The 17,169-nt window shown below is 43.3% G+C and overlaps 3 non-coding genes across 3 annotated transcripts; all 3 read left to right on the top strand.

Moving 5' to 3' along the window:
- The first annotated feature begins 2,990 nt into the window (after positions 1-2,990).
- Positions 2,991-3,064, top strand: TRNAI-AAU (transfer RNA isoleucine (anticodon AAU)). Its single transcript has one exon. It is a non-coding gene; the product is annotated as a tRNA-Ile (tRNA).
- Positions 3,065-6,656: 3,592 nt separating this feature from the next.
- On the top strand, positions 6,657-6,730 carry TRNAI-AAU (transfer RNA isoleucine (anticodon AAU)). The gene has a single exon. It is a non-coding gene; the product is annotated as a tRNA-Ile (tRNA).
- A 3,588-nt stretch (positions 6,731-10,318) lies between these two features.
- On the top strand, positions 10,319-10,392 carry TRNAI-AAU (transfer RNA isoleucine (anticodon AAU)). Its single transcript has one exon. It is a non-coding gene; the product is annotated as a tRNA-Ile (tRNA).
- The last annotated feature ends 6,777 nt before the right edge of the window (positions 10,393-17,169 follow it).

The raw sequence follows: 17,169 nt of genomic DNA, 5'->3' as shown, positions 1-17,169 counted from the left end.
TGTGGGGGTGCTGCCATCAAAGGGCTTCTGAAAATCCAGGAATTATACAAAGAACTAGTCCTGCGGAATGAGCCACGCACATTCAGAAAGAGTGGTGATGCGTTGGTTACTTATTGGTAATCTTCATTAGCCTTAGTCCATTGCGTCCTTGTGACAGTCATTACATAGTAAGGTTATGTCACCTTCCAACAGGAAGAAAGAACAGGAGGATCCTTAAATGCTAGCCCCATGCACCCAACCTGGGTGCCAAGCCCTTGCCAAAGGACTGATGGGAAGGTGGGCAGGATGTAATGTTTGTGACAAAGACAAGATGGACTAAGGGTAATGCAGAGTTCAAAACATTCGTACTCAAATGCAAAACAGAAAAATTATTAAGCCATAATGCTTGACAAATGTATGCTCTGAGGACCAAGTAGCCACCCTAGGAATTTCCTAGATTGTTACTCACTGGAATTCAACCCAGGAGGTGGCCATTCCTCTCGTAGACCATCCCTGAACTGGAAGATATTCTAAAAAGCCTTGCAAAGCCAGAAAAATTGACAACTTAATCCACCTACTCAGAGTCATAAAAGTCACCTTCTTGTCTTTTCCAGGCTGTCCAAAAGTCACAAACAAGGATTCGGTTTTCCTGAACTGCAGAGGCCTGGTGACATAAATGAAAAGAGCTCTTTAAACATCAAGTGTATTCAGAAAATGTTCCTCCGGAGAGGAAGGAGAGGGAATGAAAGAAGGAAGAATTATTTCCTAAGATCTATCAAAAATAGACTTAACCTTTGCAGCAAAGGTAAGGCTAGGCCTTAAAGTTACCCCATCTTCCAAAGTATCAAATGAAGAGAGGACAGCATTTTAAGGCTCCCAGCTCCCCAATTGTTCTCAGCAAGGTGATAGGAAATAGGAAAATAACTTTATAGGAAACAATCTTTATGTCTACAGTATCCAGATCCTCAAAGAGATAAAATTGCAAAGCCTATAAAAGAGTAGGAAGATTCTGAGTTGGAGAAAAGGGATTTTTCAACTGGTCTTACAATTGACAAAAGATCAGAACAGTCTAGACACCAAATACTGTAACATCGACGAAGGTACAGAAAAGTCCCTAAAAACCTTTATCGCAAAGCAATGAGCTTTCAGAGTGGAAAGAGATTCAAGTGAAACCCATTCAGAAGAAAATGCAAAATAGCAGACAAACTACAGGTAGGTGCCAAAAGATCATGAGCAGAACATCACGTCTCAAAAGACTTCCAGTTCTTTGAGTAAGACTTCAAAGTAGAAGGCCTGCTGGAGTGCTGAATTAACTCCACTAAGGAAGAGGAAAGACCCTTTGCTAGCAGTCCAGACTTCTCAACCTCCAAAGCGATAGAGTGAGTTGGAGCAAGAAGGTCAGGGACGACGTTCTGAGAGAGACACACTTGAGCAGTACCCAATGAGGTAGAAGAGCCAGGGTTCAGAAGAGGAAACCATGACATCTCTGGCCAATAAGGGCCCACAAGAATAAAGTTCCCTCGCCCCTGCTGAGACTTGAAGAGAACCATCTGGATCAATAAAAAGTGGGGGAATGTATAAAGGAGACTTCTCAGCCACTTTATCACCAATACGTCCACTACCTAGGCTCCTTGTTCCGGAAGACTGGATCAGAATCGACAAAGATGAGCATTGTCCTTGTTTGAAAAGAGATCCAGAAAGAGTTTCACAAACTCTCGGCATATCTCTCAAAACAACGACCTGGATAACCTCAACTCCAGCAAATTTGGAAACCTCCAGCTGTCTGCCATCACATTGTCGGTGCCCTTGATGTGTACTGCCGACGTGTGCAACAGGTTGATCTCTGCCCAATAACCCAATTGTTCTGCTATTGCATTGAGGGATTTTGAATGCATGCTTCACTGTTGGTTAATGTAAAAGACAGCTACCTTATTCTCTGTCTTTACTAGCACATTTTTTTGAGACAGATGATGATGGGAAAACTTCAAAGCCCTGAAGATTACCATCAACTCCATCTATTTCCATGACCTCCGACTCTCTAGGAAAGACCACTTGAATCGACAGGATCAGTGCAACACAGTAGCTCTCCAGCCAGGTTTGCTGGCATCTGTTGCGAGGAATTCAGGAGCATCCATTTGCATTAGTGTCCACTTAGACCAGTGGTCTTCAAACTCTTTAATGCCGCATCCACCCAATGGGAAATAAAAACATTGGGGCCTCCCCTCTGAATTGTCCACAATTCTTCTATTAAATTGACACTGTTTAAATATGTCTAGACCTATTTAAACATTGCAGTTAAGTTCTGTTACTGTTTTAAAAATGCAATCAAATACATGACCCCAAATATACTATTCTGGTCAGGCCTGCCCTACTAACCAATTGCAGCGTCATGCTCTGCTGAGTAAACTGATCTCACGACAGTGAGGAATGCACAGGCCGGGTGGTGCCCGGCGCTCGAAAGCGCGCCTTCTTGTGTTGTACGTCTCTTCGCGCAAATGCAAACTCAGATTTCCTGCACTGTGGTCGGCAGGAGAGACATGGGAAGGCGCAGTAGGGAAGGCTTGAGCAAAGAACCGTTGGCTATGTTTTGTTGTTACTTTGTTGACATGAGCTCAAGTAATTTGAAGCAGAAGGAACGGCCAGACCTAAAAAAAACTCTCTTACCTCCAACGCCGAATAACCACTGTAATTATAATATCTCAAAAGCAGCTGGCCTTGTAAACTTAATGAGCAAGCAAGAGGATGCATTTTGGGTTTTGTTGTAAAAGAATAAAAATACTATCCCTCCTTTCCTTTTTTTCCGGCAACAAGCGATGTTACAAAGATATCACAGCACACAGTTTGATTGAGTGAAAGAAGAGGCACTGAGGCTGGCGTGCAGCACTCCACAGCTCTTGTTATTGTAATCCAGACAGGGGGCGGAAGGAGAAAAGTATGAAGGAATTGCGATAGTAAGACCAACTCTTCTATCTATCTGCATTTCATGGAAAAAGGATATCTGTAGTACTCATGGCTGGTTAGCTCAGTTGGTTAGAGTGTGGTGCTAATAACGCCAAGGTAGCGGGTTCGATCCCCGTACAGGCCAGGTTGCATTTTTTCCCTCAACTAAACTCTTTTTTTCTCATTTAATCAAGCTCTTATAAATCCATACACTCTGTTGCTCCAGTATACGTTCACTTTCCATTAGTCCTTCTTTTGCCACTACTGACCAAAGCTCAAGCCGGCAGCGCCAGTAGAACAACACAAGTACAAGGGATTGTCTCTCCAAGATGGAGACACTGCCTCAGACTATGTCTCGTGAGAGGTGGAGGGAGACCAAGAGCTGATTATTAGATGCGTGGGGATAAGAGGAACATAACTCAGGTGAACAGATTCTGGATAGTGATGCTATAGCTAGGATCAGCAACGTTACAGGGGAAAGGATAGGAAAATAATTAGGTGACAGAAGTATAGAAGTGGCTACAAGGGGGTGTGTCTCTTAAGAGGGCCGAAAGATACACTGAAGGCGAAGGTGAAGTAAAAGAAGAAAGAAAGTTCAAAGGAAGTCGACAGTGATTGAGAGAAAACTCACAAAGGCAAATTGAGCAAAAGACAAGGCCTGGGGAGTTAGACTACTTCAATGCAAATTTACGCCGCATATGAGCATGACAACTGACCCTTGTACAGTGGTGCTGAAACAATTTTCAGTGTGGGGGTGCTGCCATCAAAGGGCTTCTGAAAATCCAGGAATTATACAAAGAACAAGTCCTGCGGAATGAGCCACGCACATTCAGAAAGAGTGGTGATGCGTTGGTTACTTATTGGTAATCTTCATTAGCCTTAGTCCATTGCGTCCTTGTGACAGTCATTACAAAGTAAGGTGATGTCACCTTCCAACAGGAAGAAAGAACAGGAGGATCCTTAAATGCTAGCCCCATGCACCCAACCTGGGTGCCAAGCCCTTGCCAAAGGACTGATGGGAAGGTGGGCAGGATGTAATGTTTGTGACAAAGACAAGATGGACTAAGGGTAATGCAGAGTTCAAAACATTGGTACTCTAATGCAAAACAGAAAAATTATTAAGCCCTAATGGTTCACAAATGAATGATCTGAGGACAAAGTAGCCACCCTAGGAATTTCCTAGATTGTTACTCACTGGAATTCAACCCAGGAGGTGGCCATTCCTCTCGTAGACCAACCCTGAACTGGAAGATATTCTAAAAAGCCTTGCAAAGCCAGAAAAATTGACAACTTAATCCACCTACTCAGAGTCATAAAAGTCACCTTCTTGTCTTTTCCAGGCTGTCCAAAAGTCACAAACAAGGAGTCGGTTTTCCTGAACTGCAGAGGCCTGGTGACATAAATGAAAAGAGCTCTTTAAACATCAAGTGTATTCAGAAAATGTTCCTCCGGAGAGGAAGGAGAGGGAATGAAAGAAGGAAGAATTATTTGATAAGATCTATCAAAAATAGACTTAACCTTTGCAGCAAAGGTAAGGCTAGGCCTTAAAGTTACCCCATCTTCCAAAGTATCAAATGAAGAGAGGACAGCATTTTAAGGCTCCCAGCTCCCCAATTGTTCTCAGCAAGGTGATAGGAAATAGGAAAATAACTTTATAGGAAACAATCTTTATGTCTACAGTATCCAGATCCTCAGAGAGATAAAATTGTAAAGCCTATAAATGAGTAGGAAGATTCTGAGTTGGAGAAAAGGGATTTTTCAACTGGTCTTACAATTGACAAAAGATTAGAACAGTCTAGACACAAAAGATTGTAACATCTTCGAAGGTACAGAAAAGTCCCTAAAAACCTTTATCGCAAAGCAATGAGCTTTCAGAGTGGAAAGAGATTCAAGTGAAACCCATTCAGAAGAAAATGCAAAATAGCAGACAAACTACAGGTAGGTGCCAAAAGATCATGAGCAGAACATCACGTCTCAAAAGACTTCCAGTTCTTTGAGTAAGACTTCGAAGTAGAAGGCCTGCTGGAGTGCTGAATTAACTCCACTAAGGAAGAGGAAAGACCCTTTGCTAGCAGTCCAGACTTCTCAACCTCCAAAGCGATAGAGTGAGTTGGAGCAAGAAGGTCAGGGACGACGTTCTGAGAGAGACACACTTGAGCAGTACCCAAGGAGGTAGAAGAGCCAGGGGTTCAGAAGAGGAAACCATGACATCTCTGGCCAATAAGGGCCCAGAAGAATAAAGTTCCCTCACCCCTGCTGAGACTTGAAGAGAACCATCTGGATCAATAAAAAGTGGGGGAATGTATAAAGGAGACTTCTCAGCCACTTTATCACCAATACGTCCACTACCTAGGCTCCTTGTTCCGGAAGCCTGGATCAGAATCGACAAAGATGAGCATTGTCCTTGTTTGAAAAGAGATCCAGAAAGGGTTTCACAAACTCTCGGCATATCTCTCAAAACAACGACCTGGATAACGTCAACTCCAGCAAATTTGGAAACCTCCAGCTGTCTGCCATCACATTGTCGGTGCCCTTGATGTGTACTGCCGACGTGTGCAACAGGTTGATCTCTGCCCAATAACCCAATTGTTCAGCTATTGCATTGAGGGATTTTGAATGCATGCTTCACTGTTGGTTAATGTAAAAGACAGCTACCTTATTCTCTGTCTTTACTAGCACATTTTTTTGTGACAGATGATGATGGGAAAACTTCAAAGCCCTGAAGATTACCATCAACTCCATCTATTTCCATGACCTCCGACTCTCTAGGAAAGACCACTTGAATCAACAGGATCAGTCCAACACAGTAGCTCTACAGCAAGGTTTGCTGGCATCTGTTGCGAGGAATTCAGGAGCATCCAGGTGTATTAGTGTCCACTTAGATCAGTGGTCTTCAAACTCTTTAATGCCGCATCCACCCAATGGGAAAAAAAACATTGGTGCCTCCCCTCTGAATTGTCCACAATTCTTCTATTAAATTGACACTGTTTAAATATGTCTAGACCTATTTAAACATTGCAGTTAAGTTCTGTTACTGTTTTAAAAATGCAATCAAATACATGACCCCAAATATACTATTCTGGTCAGGCCTGCCCTACTAACCAATTGCAGCGTTATGCTCTGCTGAGTAAACTGATCTCACGACAGTGAGGAATGCACAGGCCGGGTGGTGCCCGGCGCACAAAAGCGCGCCTTCTTGTGTTGTACGTCTCTTCGCGCAAATGCAAACTCAGATTTCCTGCACTGTGGTCGGCAGGAGAGACATGGGAAGGCGCAGTAGCGAAGGCTTGAGCAACGAGCCGTTGGCTATGTTTTGTTGTTACTTTGTTGATATGAGCTCAAGTAATTTGAAGCAGAAGGAACGGCCAGACCTAAAAAAAACACTCTTACCTCCAACGCCGAATAACCACTATAATTATAATATCTCAAAAGCAGCTGGCCTTGTAAACTTAATGAGCAAGCAAGCCGATGCATTTTGGGTTTTGTTGTAAAAGAATAAAAATACTATCCATCCTTTCCTTTTTTTCCGGCAACAAGCGATTTCACAAAGATATCACAGCACACAGTGAGATTGAGTGAAAGAAGAGGCACTGAGGCTGGCGTGCAGCACTCCACAGCTCTTGTTATTGTAATCCAGACAGGGGGCGGAAGGAGAAAAGTATGAAGGAATTGCGATCGTGAGACCAACTCTTCTATCTATCTGCATTACATAGAAAAAGGATATATTTAGTACGCATGGCCGGTTAGCTCAGTTGGTTAGAGCGTGGTGCTAATAACACCAAGGTCGTGGGTTCGATTCCCGTACAGGCCAGGTTGCATTTTTTCTCTCAACTAAACTCTTTTTTTCTCATTTAATCAAGCTCTTAGAAATCCATACACTCTGTTGCTCCAGTATACGTTCACTTTCCATTAGTCCTTCTTTTGCCACTGCTGACCAAAGCTCAAGCAGGCAGCGCCAGTAGAACAACACAAGTGCAAGGGATTGTCTCTCCAAGATGGAGACACTGCCTCAGACTATGTCTCGTGAGAGGTGGAGGGAGACCAAGAGCTGATTATTAGATGCGTGGGGATAAGAGGAACATAACTCAGGTGAACAGATTCTGGATAGTGATGCTATAGCTAGGATCGGCAACGTTACAGGGGAAAGGATAGGAAAATAATTAGGTGACAGAAGTATAGAAGTGGCTACAAGGGGGTGTGTCTCTTAAGAGGGCCAAAAGATACACTGAAGGCGAAGGTGAAGTAAAAGAAGAAAGAAAGATCAAAGGAAGTCGACAGTGATTGAGAGAAAACTCACAAAGGCAAATTGAGCAAAAGACAAGGCCTGGGGAGTTAGACTACTTCAATGCAAATTTACGTCGCAGATGAGCATGACAACTGACCCTTGTACAGTGGTGCTGAAACAATTTTCAGTGTGGGGGTGCTGCCATCAAAGGGCTTCTGAAAATCCAGGAATCATACAAAGAACAAGTCCTGCGGAATGAGCCACGCACATTCAGAAAGAATGGTGATGCGTTGGTTACTTATTGGTAATCTTCATTAGCCTTAGTCCATTGCGTCCTTGTGACAGTCATTACAAAGTAAGGTGATGTCACCTTCCAACAGGAAGAAAGAACAGGAGGCTCCTTAAATGCTAGCCCCATGCACCCAACCTGGGTGCCAAGCCCTTGCCAAAGGACTGATGAGAAGGTGGGCAGGATGTAATGTTTGTGACAAAGACAAGATGGACTAAGGGTAATGCAGAGTTCAAAACATTGGTAATCAAATGCAAAACAGAAAAATTATTAAGCCCTAATGCTTGACAAATGTATGATCTGAGGACCAAGTAGCCACCCTAGGAATTTCCTAGATTGTTACTCACTGGAATTCAACCCAGGAGGTGGCCATTCCTCTCGTAGACCATCCCTGAACTGGAAGATATTCTAAAAAGCCTTGCAAAGCCAGAAAAATTGACAACTTAATCCACCTACTCAGAGTCATAAAAGTCACCTTCTTGTCTTTTCCAGGCTGTCCAAAAGTCACTAACAAGGAGTCGGTTTTCCTGAACTGCAGAGGCCTAGTGACATAAATGAAAAGAGCTCTTTAAACATCAAGTGTATTCAGAAAATGTTCCTCCGGAAAGGAAGGAGAGGGAATGAAAGAAGGAAGAATTATTTCCTAAGATCTATCAAAAATAGACTTAACATTTGCAGCAAAGGTAAGGCTAGGCCTTAAAGTTACCCCATCTTCCAAAGTATCAAATGAAGAGAGGACAGCATTTTAAGGCTCCCAGCTCCCCAATTGTTCTCAGCAAGGTGATAGGAAATAGGAAAATAACTTTATAGGAAACAATCTTTAGGTCTACAGTATCCAGATCCTCAAAGAGATACAATTGCAAAGCCTATAAAAGAGTAGGAAGATTCTGAGTTGGAGAAAAGGATTTTTCAACTGGTCTTACAATTGACAAAAGATCTGAACAGTCTAGACACCAAAGACTGTAACATCGACGAAGGTACAGAAAAGTCCCTAAAAACCTTTATCGCAAAGCAATGAGCTTTCAGATTGGAAAGAGATTCAAGTGAAACCCATTCAGAAGAAAATGCAAAATAGCAGACAAACTACAGGTAGGTGCCAAAAGATCATGAGCAGAACATCACGTCTCAAAAGACTTCCAGTTCTTTGAGTAAGACTTCGAAGTAGAAGGCCTGCTGGAGTGCTGAATTAACTCCACTAAGGAAGAGGAAAGACCCTTTGCTAGCAGTCCAGACTTCTCAACCTCCAAAGCGATAGAGTGAGTTGGAGCAAGAAGGTCAGGGACGACGTTCTGAGAGAGACACACTTGAGCAGTACCCAAGGAGGTAGAAGAGCCAGGGGTTCAGAAGAGGAAACCATGACATCTCTGGCCAATAAGGGCCCACAAGAATAAAGTTCCCTCCCCCTGCTGAGACTTGAAGAGAACCATCTGGATCAATAAAAAGTGGGGGAATGTATAAAGGAGACTTCTCAGCCACTTTATCACCAATACGTCCACTACCTAGGCTCCTTGTTCCGGAAGCCTGGATCAGAATCGACAAAGATGAGCATTGTCCTTGTTTGAAAAGAGATCCAGAAAGGGTTTCACAAACTCTCGGCATATCTCTCAAAACAACGACCTGGATAACGTCAACTCCAGCAAATTTGGAAACCTCCAGCTGTCTGCCATCACATTGTCGGTGCCCTTGATGTGTACTGCCGACGTGTGCAACAGGTTGATCTCTGCCCAATAACCCAATTGTTCAGCTATTGCATTGAGGGATTTTGAATGCATGCTTCACTGTTGGTTAATGTAAAAGACAGCTACCTTATTCTCTGTCTTTACTAGCACATTTTTTTGTGACAGATGATGATGGGAAAACTTCAAAGCCCTGAAGATTACCATCAACTCCATCTATTTCCATGACCTCCGACTCTCTAGGAAAGACCACTTGAATCGACAGGATCAGTCCAACACAGTAGCTCTCCAGCAAGGTTTGCTGGCATCTGTTGCGAGGAATTCAGGAGCATCCAGGTGTATTAGTGTCCACTTAGATCAGTGGTCTTCAAACTCTTTAATGCCGCATCCACCCAATGGGAAAAAAAACATTGGTGCCTCCCCTCTGAATTGTCCACAATTCTTCTATTAAATTGACACTGTTTAAATATGTCTAGACCTATTTAAACATTGCAGTTAAGTTCTGTTACTGTTTTAAAAATGCAATCAAATACATGACCCCAAATATACTATTCTGGTCAGGCCTGCCCTACTAACCAATTGCAGCGTTATGCTCTGCTGAGTAAACTGATCTCACGACAGTGAGGAATGCACAGGCCGGGTGGTGCCCGGCGCACAAAAGCGCGCCTTCTTGTGTTGTACGTCTCTTCGCGCAAATGCAAACTCAGATTTCCTGCACTGTGGTCGGCAGGAGAGACATGGGAAGGCGCAGTAGCGAAGGCTTGAGCAACGAGCCGTTGGCTATGTTTTGTTGTTACTTTGTTGATATGAGCTCAAGTAATTTGAAGCAGAAGGAACGGCCAGACCTAAAAAAAACACTCTTACCTCCAACGCCGAATAACCACTATAATTATAATATCTCAAAAGCAGCTGGCCTTGTAAACTTAATGAGCAAGCAAGCCGATGCATTTTGGGTTTTGTTGTAAAAGAATAAAAATACTATCCATCCTTTCCTTTTTTTCCGGCAACAAGCGATTTCACAAAGATATCACAGCACAGTGAGATTGAGTGAAAGAAGAGGCACTGAGGCTGGCGTGCAGCACTCCACAGCTCTTGTTATTGTAATCCAGACAGGGGGCGGAAGGAGAAAAGTATGAAGGAATTGCGATCGTGAGACCAACTCTTCTATCTATCTGCATTACATAGAAAAAGGATATATTTAGTACTCATGGCCGGTTAGCTCAGTTGGTTAGAGCGTGGTGCTAATAACGCCAAGGTCGCGGGTTCGATCCCCTTATGGGCCAGGTTGCATTTTTTCTCTCAACTAAACTCTTTTTTTATCATTTAATCAAGCTCTTATAAATCCATACACTCTGTTGCTCCAGTATACGTTCACTTTCCATTAGTCCTTCTTTTGCCACTGCTGACCAAAGCTCAAGCCGGCAGTGCCAGTAGAACAACACAAGTGCAAGGGATTGTCTCTCCAAGATGGAAACACTGCCTCAGACTATGTCTCGTGAGAGGTGGAGGGAGACCAAGAGCTGATTATTAGATGCGTGGGGATAAGAGGAACATAACTCAGGTGAACAGATTCTGGATAGTGATGCTATAGCTAGGATCAGCAACGTTACAGGGCAAAGAATAGGAAAATAATTAGGTGACAGAAGTATAGAAGTGGCTACAAGGGGGTGTGTCTCTTAAGAGGGCCGAAAGATACACTGAAGGCGAAGGTGAAGTGAAAGAAGAAGGAAAGATCAAAGGAAGTAGACAGTGATTGAGAGAAAACTCACAAAGGCAAATTGAGCAAAAGACAAGGCCTGGGGAGTTAGACTACTTCAATGCAAATTTACGCCGCAGATGAGCATGACAACTGACCCTTGTACAGTGGTGCTGAAACAATTTTCAGTGTGGGGGTGCTGCCATCAAAGGGCTTCTGAAAATCCAGGAATTATACAAAGAACAAGTCCTGCGGAATGAGCCACGCACATTCAGAAAGAGTGGTGATGCGTTGGTTACTTATTGGTAATCTTCATTAGCCTTAGTCCATTGCGTCCTTGTGACAGTCATTACAAAGTAAGGTGATGTCACCTTCCAACAGGAAGAAAGAACAGGAAGATCCTTAAATGCTAGCCCCATGCACCCAACCTGGGTGCCAAGCCCTTGCCAAAGGACTGATGTGAAGGTGGGCAGGATGTAATGTTTGTGACAAAGACAAGATGGACTAAGGGTAATGCAGAGTTCAAAACATTGGTACTCAAATGCAAAACAGAAAAATTATTAAGCCATAATGCTTGACAAATGTATGCTCTGAGGACCAAGTAGCCACCCTAGGAATTTCCTAGATTGTTACTCACTGGAATTCAACCCAGGAGGTGGCCATTCCTCTCGTAGACCATCCCTGAACTGGAAGATATTCTAAAAAGCCTTGCAAAGCCAGAAAAATTGACAACTTAATCCACCTACTCAGAGTCATAAAAGTCACCTTCTTGTCTTTTCCAGGCTGTCCAAAAGTCACAAACAAGGAGTCGGTTTTCCTGAACTGCAGAGGGCTGGTGACATAAATGAAAAGAGCTCTTTAAACATCAAGGGTACTAAGCAAATGTTCCTCCGGAGAGGAAGGAGAGGGAATGAAAGAAGGAAGAATTATTTCCTAAGATCTATCAAAAATAGACTTAACCTTTGCAGCAAAGGTAAGGCTAGGCCTTAAAGTTACCCCATCTTCCAAAGTATCAAATGAAGAGAGGACAGCATTTTAAGGCTCCCAGCTCCCCAATTGTTCTCAGCAAGGTGATAGGAAATAGGAAAATAACTTTATAGGAAACAATCTTTATGTCTACAGTATCCAGATCCTCAAAGAGATAAAATTACAAAGCCTATAAAAGAGTAGGAAGATTCTGAGTTGGAGAAAAGGGATTTTTCAACTGGTCTTACAATTGACAAAAGATCAGAACAGTCTAGACACCAAAGATTGTAACATCTTCGAAGGTACAGAAAAGTCCCTAAAAACCTTTATCGCAAAGCAATGAGCTTTCAGAGTGGAACGAGATTCAAGTGAAACCCATTCAGAAGAAAATGCAAAATAGCAGACAAACTACAGGTAGGTGCCAAAAGATCATGAGCAGAACATCACGTCTCAAAAGACTTCCAGTTCTTTGAGTAAGACTTCGAAGTAGAAGGCCTGCTGGAGTGCTGAATTAACTCCACTAAGGAAGAGGAAAGACCCTTTGCTAGCAGTCCAGACTTCTCAACCTCCAAAGCGATAGAGTGAGTTGGAGCAAGAAGGTCAGGGACGACGTTCTGAGAGAGACACACTTGAGCAGTACCCAATGAGGTAGAAGAGCCAGGGTTCAGAAGAGGAAACCATGACATCTCTGGCCAATAAGGGCCCAGAAGAATAAAGTTCACTCGCCCCTGCTGAGACTTGAAGAGAACCATCTGGATCAATAAAAAGTGGGGGAATGTATAAAGGAGACTTCTCAGCCACTTTATCACCAATACGTCCACTGCCTAGGCTCCTTGTTCCGGAAGCCTGGATCAGAATCGACAAAGATGAGCATTGTCCTTGTTTGAAAAGAGATCCAGAAAGGGTTTCACAAACTCTCGGCATATCTCTCAAAACAACGACCTGGATAACGTCAACTCCAGCAAATTTGGAAACCTCCAGCTGTCTGCCATCACATTGTCGGTGCCCTTGATATGTACTGCCGACGTGTGCAACAGGTTGATCTCTGCCCAATAACCCAATTGTTCTCCTATTGCATTGAGGGATTTTGAATGCATGCTTCACTGTTTGTTAATGTAAAAGACAGCTACCTTATTCTCTGTCTTTACTAGCACATTTTTTTGAGACAGATGATGATGGGAAAACTTCAAAGCCCTGAAGATTACCATCAACTCCATCTATTTCCATGACCTCCGACTCTCTAGGAAAGACCACTTGAATCGACAGGATCAGTCCAACACAGTAGCTCTCCAGCCAGGTTTGCTGGCATCTGTTGCGAGGAATTCAGGAGCATCCAGGTGTATTAGTGTCCACTTAGACCAGTGGTCTTCAAACTCTTTAATGCCGCATCCACCCAATGGGAAAAAAAACATTGGTGCCTCCCCTCTGAATTGTCCACAATTCTTCTATTAAATTGACACTGTTTAAATATGTCTAGACCTATTTAAACATTGCAGTTAAGTTCTGTTACTGTTTTAAAAATGCAATCAAATACATGACCCCAAATATACTATTCTGGTCAGGCCTGCCCTACTAACCAATTGCAGCGTCATGCTCTGCTGAGTAAACTGATCTCACGACAGTGAGGAATGCACAGGCCGGGTGGTGCCCGGCGCACGAAAGCGCGCCTTCTTGTGTTGTACGTCTCTTCGCGCAAATGCAAACTCAGATTTCCTGCACTGTGGTCGGCAGGAGAGACATGGGAAGGCGCAGTAGGAAAGGCTTGAGCAACGAACCGTTGGCTATGTTTTGTTGTTACTTTGTTGACAAGAGCTCAAGTAATTTGAAGCAGAAGCAACGGCCAGACCTAAAAAAAACTCTCTTACCTCCAACGCCGAATAACCACTATAATTATAATATCTCAAAAGCAGCAGGCCTTGTAAACTTAATGAGCAAGCAAGCCGATGCATTTTGGGTTTTGTTGTAAAAGAATAAAAATACTATCCATCCTTTCCTTTTTTTCCGGCAACAAGCGATGTTACAAAGATATCACAGCACACAGTGAGATTGAGTGAAAGAAGAGGCACTGAGGCTGGCGTGCAGCACTCCACAGCTCTTGTTATTGTAATAAAGACAGGGGGCGGAAGGAGAAAAGTATGAAGGAATTGCGATAGTAAGACCACCTCTTCTATCTATCTGCATTTCATGGAAAAAGGATACCAGTAGTACTCATGGCCGGTTAGCTCAGTTGGTTAGAGCGTGGTGCTAATAATGCCAAGGTCGCGGGTTCGATCCCCGTAAGGGCCAGGTTGCATTTTTTCTCTCAACTAAACTCTTTTTTTATCATTTAATCAAGCTCTTATAAATCCATACACTCTGTTGCTCCAGTATACGTTCACTTTCCATTAGTCCTTCTTTTGCCACTGCTGACCAAAGCTCAAGCCGGCAGCGCCAGTAGAACAACACAAGTGCAAGGGATTGTCTCTCCAAGATGGAGACACTGCCTCAGACTATGTCTCGTGAGAGGTGGAGGGAGACCAAGAGCTGATTATTAGATGCGTGGGGATAAGAGGAACATAACTCAGGTGAACAGATTCTGGATAGTGATGCTATAGCTAGGATCGGCAACGTTACAGGGGAAAGGATAGGAAAATAATTAGGTGACAGAAGTATAGAAGTGGCTACAAGGGGGTGTGTCTCTTAAGAGGGCCGAAAGATACACTGAAGGCGAAGGTGAAGTGAAAGAAGAAAGAAAGATCAAAGGAAGTCGACAGTGATTGAGAGAAAACTCACAAAGGCAAATTGAGCAAAAGACAAGGCCTGGGGAGTTAGACTACTTCAATGCAAATTTACACCGCAGATGAGCATGACAACTGACCCTTGTACAGTGGTGCTGAAACAATTTTCAGTGTGGGGTGCTGCCATCAAAGGGCTTCTGAAAATCCAGGAATCATACAAAGAACTAGTCCTGCGGAATGAGCCACGCACATTCAGAAAGAGTGGTGATGCGTTGGTTACTTATTGGTAATCTTCATTAGCCTTAGTCCATTGCGTCCTTGTGACAGTCATTACAAAGTAAGGTGATGTCACCTTCCAACAGGAAGAAAGAACAGGAGGATCCTTAAATGCTAGCCCCATGCACCCAACCTGGGTGCCAAGCCCTTGCCAAAGGACTGATGGGAAGGTGGGCAGGATGTAATGTTTGTGACAAAGACAAGATGGACTAAGGGTAAGGCAGAGTTCAAAACATTGGTACTCAAATGCAAAACAGAAAAATTATTAAGCCATAATGCTTGACAAATGTATGCTCTGAGGACCAAGTAGCCACCCTAGGAATTTCCTAGATTGTTACTCACTGGAATTCAACCCAGGAGGTGGCCATTCCTCTCGTAGACCATCCCTGAACTGGAAGATATTCTAAAAAGCTTTGCAAAGCCAGAAAAATTGACAACTTAATCCACCTACTCAGAGTCATAAAAGTGACCTTCTTGTCTTTTCCAGGCTGTCCAAAAGTCACAAACAAGGAGTCGGTTTTCCTGAACTGCAGAGGCCTGGTGACATAAATGAAAAGAGATCTTTAAACATCAAGTGTATTCAGAAAATATTCCTCCGGAGAGGAAGGAGAGGGAATGAAAGAAGGAAGAATTATTTCCTAAGATCTATCAAAAATAGACTTAACCTTTGCAGCAAAGGTAAGGCTAGGCCTTAAAGTTACCCCATCTTCCAAAGTATCAAATGAAGAGAGGACAGCATTTTAAGGCTCCCAGCTCCCCAATTGTTCTCAGCAAGGTGATAGGAAATAGGAAAATAACTTTATAGGAAACAATCTTTATGTCTACAGTATCCAGATCCTCAAAGAGATAAAATTGCAAAGCCTATAAAAGAGTAGGAAGATTCTGAGTTGGAGAAAAGGGATTTTTCAACTGGTCTTACAATTGACAAAAGATCAGAACAGTCTAGACACCAAAGATTGTAACATCTTCGAAGGTACAGAAAAGTCCCTAAAAACCTTTATCGCAAAGCAATGAGCTTTCAGTGTGGAAAGAGATTCAAGTGAAACCCATTCAGAAGAAAATGCAAAATAGCAGACAAACTACAGGTAGGTGCCAAAAGATCATGAGCAGAACATCACGTCTCAAAAGACTTCCAGTTCTTTGAGTAAGACTTCGAAGTAGAAGGCCTGCTGGAGTGCTGAATTAACTCCACTAAGGAAGAGGAAAGACCCTTTGCTAGCAGTCCAGACTTCTCAACCTCCAAAGCGATAGAGTGAGTTGGAGCAAGAAGGTCAGGGATGACGTTCTGAGAGAGACACACTTGAGCAGTACCCAAGGAGGTAGAAGAGCCAGGGGTTCAGAAGAGGAAACCATGACATCTCTGGCCAATAAGGGCCCACAAGAATAAAGTTCCCTCCCCCTGCTGAGACCTGAAGAGAACCATCTGGATCAATAAAAAGTGGGGGAATGTATAAAGGAGACTTCTCAGCCACTTTATCACCAATACGTCCACTACCTAGGCTCCTTGTTCCGGAAGCCTGGATCAGAATCGACAAAGATGAGCATTGTCCTTGTTTGAAAAGAGATCCAGAAAGGGTTTCACAAACTCTCGGCATATCTCTCAAAACAACGACCTGGATAACGTCAACTCCAGCAAATTTGGAAACCTCCAGCTGTCTGCCATCACATTGTCGGTGCCCTTGATGTGTACTGCCGACGTGTGCAACAGGTTGATCTCTGCCCAATAACCCAATTGTTCTGCTATTGCATTGAGGGATTTTGAATGCATGCTTCACTGTTGGTTAATGTAAAAGACAGCTACCTTATTCTCTGTCTTTACTAGCACATTTTTTTGAGACAGATGATGATGGGAAACCTTCAAAGCCCTGAAGATTACCATCAACTCCATCTATTTCCATGACCTCTGACTCTCTAGGAAAGACCACTTGAATCGACAGGATCAGTCCAACACAGTAGCTCTCCAGCCAGGTTTGCTGGCATCTGTTGCGAGGAATTCAGGAGCATCCAGGTGTATTAGTGTCCACTTAGACCAGTGGTCTTCAAACTCTTTAATGCCGCATCCACCCAATGGGAAAAAAAAACATTGGTGCCTCCCCTCTGAATTGTCCACAATTCTTCTATTAAATTGACACTGTTTAAATATGTCTAGACCTATTTAAACATTGCAGTTAAGTTCTGTTACTGTTTTAAAAATGCAATCAAATACATGACCCCAAATATACTATTCTGGTCAGGCCTGCCCAACTAACCAATTGCAGCGTCATGCTCTGCTGAGTAAACTGATCTCACGACAGTGAGGAATGCACAGGCCGGGTGGTGTCCAGCGCACGAAAGCGCGCCTTCTTGTGTTGTACGTCTCTTCGCGCAAATGCAAACTCAGATTTCCTGCACTGTGGTCGGCAGGA

This window comes from Pleurodeles waltl, chromosome 12 (genome assembly GCF_031143425.1).
Source record: "Pleurodeles waltl isolate 20211129_DDA chromosome 12, aPleWal1.hap1.20221129, whole genome shotgun sequence".
Taxonomy (NCBI): Eukaryota; Metazoa; Chordata; class Amphibia; order Caudata; family Salamandridae; genus Pleurodeles; species Pleurodeles waltl.
Note: the sequence above shows the minus strand (reverse complement) of the source record. Positions and strands in the feature narration are given on the sequence as shown.